This window comes from Condylura cristata, unplaced genomic scaffold, assembly GCF_000260355.1.
Source record: "Condylura cristata isolate star-nosed mole 26May11 unplaced genomic scaffold, ConCri1.0 scaffold00019, whole genome shotgun sequence".
In the NCBI taxonomy this organism is placed as follows: Eukaryota; Metazoa; Chordata; class Mammalia; order Eulipotyphla; family Talpidae; genus Condylura; species Condylura cristata.
In genome coordinates this window covers 34390956-34397780 of record NW_004567120.1, presented here as the reverse complement: position 1 = coordinate 34397780, position 6825 = coordinate 34390956, and the positions used below count along the sequence as shown (strand labels likewise).

The following is a 6825-nucleotide window of genomic DNA, read 5'->3' as shown; positions in this document are numbered from 1 at the left end:
TCTACCAGAACAAATGAACAGAGGACTTCAACAAATATTTACTGGTGCCTATACTTTGTAACTTATCTACTCCTTTAACAAATATTTATCAATTTTTTTATATTAGAATAGGTCGTGATGCATGATACTATATCTGTCCTTCAAAGTTTGAACATTAGTTCAATTAAATTGTCCTGAGCAACTTGTCAAACAAACCTATCCTAACTAATAGCTCCCTTAAACACTGCAAGTGTTTATTCCTTTATTAAGTCTTCCCACTATTTTAGAGATAAGCACATATCCAGCAACAGTCCCTTGGCCAACACTGAGACTTAAAGCACTATGGAGGAATCCCAATAGTAAACAGAAACTGACAACTCATAACTGAGCCCCCAGTAGTTTCAGATTCCTGGATGGTCTTTCCCTTTATTTTCTTCCCTTCAGATAATAAGTCCATGGACACTTTGTCTTACTGTACTTTATTTTCTCAACAAATTGTTTTCAGCTCCCTGCTATGTGACATGCACTAGGTTAGACACAGTCCCAATATACAACTTACACAAACAAACTAGGCAAACCATCAAACATCTGAGGGACAACAGAAACAGACAGTGCTTTTCTCACTCCTTCTACAAAGCAATAGAATCAATCCTTGTAACTTTCTAAACAGTAAAATGTATGTTCTAGTCCTACCTCACCTTGCCTTTTATTTGGTTTTTGCCACTGAGAATTTTATTCCTGCCAAATGGATCAAGCAAGATAGAAAAGTCAATGCACAAGTACACACAGGACAAGAGCACTTTGGAAAAGAATATTCCTCAATATTCCACACTGGTGTGTCATGCCACTCCCATCTCCCCAACACACACACTCACCTGAATCCAACACAGGGAAATACCCCTTTTCTTCCACTGACAAACAGTATTCTCCGAATTTTCAGAGACTGACCTCACTCTATCCATTTTGCCACCAAAGGAAGCATGAAAATGACAGCTAGTAGACATTGTATGGTGTGAGGCAAGCAGCTTGCCCCAAAGCACACTGTCATTACAGAGTCCTTCAAGTCTCATCCCGACCTGATGATTATGGAGAGTGGGGTTTAAATCTAGCAATCCTTTTAGCTAAGTTATTTCTGACTATCATATCCAAACCAACCAGCTATCAGGGCCTGACACATCCTTCATTAGGGTAGGTGCTATCCAAGTTGCCATGCAAAGCTTTGATAACGCAGCGGGTCAACCATTCTATCACTTGCCCTTTAAGGTATTGGTTGATTGAACTGCTTTTACTATTCTTTAAAAAGAGAATAATCACTGATTTACAGTGACATTAGCTGACAGGTTGGGATCCTGCATTGCATTCTGTAGGGTCCCAAAGCTGGCAGGAGTCTGAGTTGCTAGAAAATGCGTCCCCATAGTCATATGGGTTTAATAAGCTAATAAATAACACCTGAAACTCTTTGTGACTTATTTATGGCCACAAAGTGAAGATGGCAAAGCTAACTGAAAACAAAACCACTAGAAAGATCTGTGGTTGTAGGAAGTACTATTTTGAAAAAAAAAAAAAAATACACCTTGGTTATTAACCTGGTATTTTGAATGGAGAAAGTAAAATACAGGCCCAGAACTTCCAGAGTGGATTTTTATTATGACCTTGTTTGTTCAGTTTCTTAAAGTGACTTACTTGATTATCAACATTGCACACCTCTGTGTATGTCTTTTTCTTCCCAACAGTGTACCACCAGTAAACATGGTGTGGGTGAAGTGTTGAATAACATGGTGCCATTGTTAGAGCACATCGGCACACCAATATTTAATTTGAGGTGTCAGCAATTGCAGTTCTGTAGCAAAATGGTATTTGCAACCTGTCCCCCTCCTTTCCGATCCTCAAACTCTATTCATCCATCTAAAATTGAAGCATGTCCCCCACTACCATATAGTTGTAAACACAAACTGCTGAGATGTAAACACAAACTGCTAAGAGACAAGAGTCCTCTCCCTGTGCAGCAGCATGTTTTACACATAACCAGTCAGCCAATTTGCTTATTTTAAAAATAAATGTCTAACAAATTAAAAGCAGAATGTCTGACGTCACAATTACATGACGTCACAATTCGCAGCGCTTAGCAACAGCGCAAACTCCTGGCAGAGAAAGCCACGGCTGTTGCCGCCCTGAGGAGGATGACCGGGAACGTGGAAATGGAGTCTCTTCAGGCTGTGGGCACCCATTGCCCTGCAAGATTGGCACATCCGCTGGTCTTGGTCATCCTTCTAGCGTCTGCTCATGCTCAATCACAGAGTGATTTGCGAAGAGAGCCACTCAAGCCAGATGCACCTACGGCTAATACGAATGCCTTCACGGGAGAAAACCAACTCAAATCTTCCATCCCCCACATCAGGACTACTCTCCTGCGCACAACTAATTCAGAGAAAAGTGGAGGGACCTCTGTATACACTCGCCCCTCACCTACTAGTTCTCTGACCCAAGAGGAAGAAGCTGGTAACCCTGTAGATTCTCTCGTGGAAGACAGGCATCTTCTCAAGCTGCGTAGTCCTGCATCCATCACTAAAGACACTCTAAAGAAGGCTGATTACAGAAGACCAAACATTAACGTGTCTGCCGGCCCCAGGGACAATGGGTCCGATGTGACTTTGAGAGTAAACACAGGCTACATGGAAAGTGACGTGTCCGAGAAGCCTCTTAAGAGCCCATATACGAATATGGAGGAAGACAGCCATCTCATTTTTCATTTTGTTGTTGTTTGTTTTTTTGTTACTATGATTTACATCATATATTACAACAAAAGCAAGGTTATCCCTGTGACTCAAAGGAGGAAATGGCGTACTCCATTCCGTTCCAAATCAAAGAAATGTTTCCTAGACCAGAATGTTAATGAAGCAATGCCTTCTCTGAATACTTCTAATGATTATATATTTTAAAACACTGTTTTGAGTACGCTTATTATGTGATTTTTAATTTTTATATGATATGGTATAGATGTTTGTCATAGGCGGTTGGGATTTAAATGAGAGATGGTCTCTGTTTTGCCTGGATGATTTGGAAATTAAATGTTACAAACAGTATATATTTATCTAGACTTTTAGAGCTGAATTCCATCAGGTTCCTGAAATGTTGGGTTAAGCATTACCTGTGTGTGTTTTTTTTCACACCTAAAGTTGTATTATTTAATATTTTGAGTAAGATTTTTTAAAGGAGGAACATTTCTTCTTTTTTAATTTTTTAAAAAAAGATTTATTTATTCATGCACACAGAACTGGGGTACAAGCCAGAGGTGCAGGGGCAGCGAGAGGATTCACCAGAGATAGAGTGGGGAGCAGAACAGGAAGACTGACAAAGTACATTGCTGAGGGGAATAGTGGGTGGGTCAGGAGAGGTCTGCTGTGCCATGTGGGTGTGCCATGTGGTCATCCCCCGGCCGGGGATTGAATTCACACTGAAGCGCTGCAGCCAGCTTGCAGTGCTGCGTTCCAACCCATTGCACCAACAGGGAAGGCCCTTGAGTAAGATTTTAAATACTTAATATCAAACCTATAAAAAAATCAGCAAAAACAAATTATAGGGAGAATAATGGGATAGAGGTATAATAGGAGCATGAGTCGAGGCCCCAGGAACTATGGATGAGGGAAAAATACTCTAGTAAAGTAATAATGAAAGTAACATGGAAGAAAAAAATACATCTTAGGAGTTGGAAACAATAGAAGATTTGGTAATAATAGAAGATTTGGTGAATTCTGAAGAGTCGGTCAGACCTTATGATTTTTTAAAAGATTATTTATTTATGCATACAGATAGAGGGTACAGGCCAGAGGTGCAGGGGCGGAGAGAGGTGAAAGAGACTTGAGAGGCAGTGGGGAGCAGAACAGGCAGACTGACGAAGTACACTGCTGAGGGGAGCAGCAGGCATGTCAGGAGAGGTCTGCCACACCAAGTGGTCACCTCCGGGTTGGGCAGGGATCAAACTGGTGCTGAGGTGGCTTTAGCTTCTTAGTGCAGTGCTTTAACCTGCTGCACCACCAGGGAGGGCCCAGATCTTATGATTTTTAAGATGAATTAATTGAGTAGGTTTGAATATCTCTGTGGGTCCTGATGGTGTGAGGTGGTAATTGAGCACCACGGCACTGTGCTCCCATCAGGGCACAGACTTTGGGCCATGTTTTCCAGTGTTGATCATTGATCTCTGCTGACATGACACCATGAGTCTGTTTATGGGGCACTCTCCATTTGGCAAATGGCAAGCTGATGGGTCAAGTTAGTTGTGAAGTCTGCAGCCAAGAAGAATGGCTTCTCTTCAGTCTTCATTGCAAAAGATTATACTCACATTACAACCCACTCCCCAACCCACTTTGGATTCCCATTTATACATGAAAAAAGAGTGCACATGAATAAAATGCTTCCATTCAATAAAATGCATCCAGAACACTGAAGATGGGGAAGAGGAGGAGGAAGGACAATTTTAAAACAAGCGTCCAGACTCTACATAAACTGATACTCACTTTTTTCAAAACTATCATCTCTTCCAAAACTGTATCTCTAATCACTGTTCCTTTTAATCCAAGTTGTCACCTTCTCTCTTCCAATGAGACCGTCTAATAATACAAATTTGACTTACATGGGTAGGACTCTCAATTCATTATATACACCCTGATACACAGTGAATTTGCTTTTAATATGAAGGTCATGAATTCCTCACTGTGCTCTAGTTTGCATTGGGATCTCTCACACTGTTCCACATGTGAAATAAAGAATGGTATTTTATAGAGTTAGTGCAATTTGAGAGCAAAAAGAAATTGAAGAATCTGCTACATGACTTCTATACAAATCCATCATCTATCACCACTTCTCTACATTAAGTACTTTACCTAAATATCTCCCTTTTTGGGGTTAACATCCAGCTCTCTTTTGTCTAATCATATAGTCAGTGGTACTCTATAGCCTTGAAATCAATTTAGCAGATAGTTATACACTACTACATTTGCATTTTTATACATCTCTTTAATTCACAAAGAGCCATACATCTCCTTCAGAGAAGACTGGAAAATAAAGCTACAGAAACATTAAAGTCTACTATAACTTGTAAAAATGATTTAAAAAATCTCTTCACGAAAATATAAATGATCCCTTTTTGTTGCTAGCTTCTAAAGACTTCATTTTAAAGATATGGAGAAGGTCCTCACAATACCACAAGGGTCAAGGGAGACAATTTTCTTTGCCAGCACATGAACTTAGGTACTTTCCCATAGAGTTGAAAATTGCTGTTAACATAATCTTTCCCTGAAATTCCATCTCTGTATACTTAAGTTGATGTCTGCTGTCACCAACTCAAATTTAGGTGATTGCAGGAACCAACATAAGGAAAAACACAGGTCATCTAAAAGTGGGGCTCTTTGGTCATTGTTTCCTTACCAGCCCAAAGGTACTATTTCTTGCAGAATTAGAACACATACAGTAATATCACATTTTTAAAGTTCCTATTTTAAATAATGTTTAATGAGTTATTAGAAGAAGAATAAATGCAAATTACTAATAATGAAAAAAATGTTTTTAAAGGCTGAGGATAGAATAGACACAAATAGAGAAAACAGTAGATATGTGTGATCAACATGAGGACTTCAATAGTTTTGTAAATAATCAGATAAGCATAGTAAAATCCTCACAAGTATTGATCATATGAATCATTAAGCAATTTGTTTCTCAAAAAATACTCAGTGCTTACTATACACCTTCTGCAGATACACAGGAATGAAGACTCAGCTCTGCCTTCAAAGAGGGAAAGTCAACTGGGGAGGGCAGCATAACAGATGATCAGATAATTATCTTGGTGAGCTTGATGGCTAGGTGGCATGAGAACATGGAAATAGAGCCCTGAGCCCTATCTTGGAAGAAACAGAGGACTCAAAGGACTCAAAGGTATATTGGATTTGTTTCAAGAGTAAGGAATATATGCAAACATCCCTCCCAAGATATGAGTATGTCCATACATACAGAGCTCCAAGCCATTGTTGGGCTAAATGGTACATACTCTCCCAAACGTTGTACAGTTTCTTAGGATCACCTGGGAAATTATATTAAAAAATGAATTGTTAAAAAACAAACAACCCTTGGGGCCCTCCCTGGCAGCACAGTGGGTAGCACAGCACTAAGAAGCTAAAGCCAATTAAGCATGAGTTCGATCCCCACCCCAGAGGTGACCCACATGGCGTGGCAAACCTCTCCTGACCCACCCTCTACTCCCCTCAGTACTGTACTTTGTCAGTCAGCCTGCTCTGCTTCCCAATCTGTCTCTGGTGAATTCTCTCACCACCTCTGCACCTCTGGCCTTTATGTGCATAAAGAAATATATCTTTAAAAAAAAAAAAACTTGAATTTTGACCACAGAACTCCAACTTTCAGACAGGGGAGGAGTGAGAATTGGGCAGAAGGGGACATGGGGAGAGCACAATGAACTATGGTGGAGAACTGAGGATGTTTCAGTGGTAGGAGTGCTACAGTAATTACACCCAAGGGTGGGCATTCCATGCAGTCAAAACACTGGCAAAGATGTAGCATAATGTACTTCAATAACAATAAATTTTTACAAAAACAAATTTGATCACAATAACAATAAATTTTTACAAAAACAAATTTGATCACAAAATGTAAACATATCAAAAAATAATACAAACTATGACAAAATAAAAAATGGACTGTGATGTGTTTCTAGGACTATATTTTAAGAAAGTCAGATTGAATAGGTTATTCATAGACACAATTTTTTTTAAAGATTTATTTGTACATACAGAACTGAGGTACAGGCCAGAGGCTCAGGGGCGGTGAGAGGCTTCACCA

The 6825-nt window shown here is 39.7% G+C and overlaps 1 pseudogene; it reads left to right on the top strand.

Moving 5' to 3' along the window:
- The first annotated feature begins 2159 nt into the window (after positions 1-2159).
- Positions 2160-2918, top strand: LOC101629390 (annotated as a pseudogene).
- Positions 2919-6825: the final 3907 nt, after the last annotated feature.